Source organism: Dendropsophus ebraccatus, chromosome 14 (assembly GCF_027789765.1).
Source record: "Dendropsophus ebraccatus isolate aDenEbr1 chromosome 14, aDenEbr1.pat, whole genome shotgun sequence".
NCBI lineage: Eukaryota > Metazoa > Chordata > Amphibia > Anura > Hylidae > Dendropsophus > Dendropsophus ebraccatus.
Window position 1 is genome coordinate 28,747,960 of NC_091467.1, and position 1,090 is coordinate 28,749,049.

Genomic DNA, 1,090 nt, shown 5'->3' on the forward strand with positions numbered 1-1,090 from the left:
TCACTCACTTATCCAGTGGATAGGAAAAAACCTCACAACATGGGATGACCCCCTCAATTTAAAAATCTTAACTCTTCCAGTATTTATCCGCTGCTGTATGCCTTGCAGGATGTGGGTTTTTTTTTCTAGTGAGACACAGTACTCTCTGCTGTCACCTCTGTCTGTAACAGGAACTGTCCAAAGCAGGAAAGGTTTTCTATGGGGACAAAGGTGACAGCAGAGAGCACCATGTCAGACTCGAAATAATACACCACTTCCTGCAGGACATACAGTAGTTGATAAGTACTGGAAGACTTGAGATTTTTGAATACAAGTAACTTACAAATCTTCTAGTACCAGTTAAAAAAAAAAAATTCTCCAGAGTACACTAAGGGGTTATCAGGCGTTAGGAAGACATGGCCACTTTCTTCCGGAGACAGCACCTCTCTTTTCTCCAGTTTGGCTGCAGGTTTTGCAACTCTGTTCCATTAAAGTGAATGGAGATTATTTGCAAACCACACCTGAAATGGAGACAAGGGCAGTACTGTCTGTGGAAAAAAGTGGCAATGTTTTTGAAATGCTTGATAACCCCTTTAAGGGCTAATGTGTAATATGATGGCCATATAGATCTCTATTATACCATCATATCTTTACAATTTTATAAGGCATGCTTATAGATGCTTTATGAGAGGAGTCATCCTCTTTTAAAAATATTGTTTCTAAGGGTGGTGGCAAGGGGGAATATGGTGCAGTACTAAGGCAATACAGACCAAATGCTTCTGTAATACAGACCCAGCTTGCTGCCATTGATGGACACTAAAATGGATAGGAAAATTAACTGGTATCTGTTGCATCAGGATCCTCGACTGGTTACTAAAACTGGGTTTACAATGGACTAATATGGACACAATTCCCAGCTTAAACACAGGTCTGATGAGCCGAACTGACAGCTATCCATTCAGGTCATCAGACCCGTACACAGAATGTGAGCCCAGTCTACACCCATTCTCCCAAGCTGAGATGTATGGAGTTATTTGCTGGATGAAAAACTCAATGAGAACCATTATCCCCAGTACTATTGCTTAATACAGTAAGTCTGACTGTCCACAAG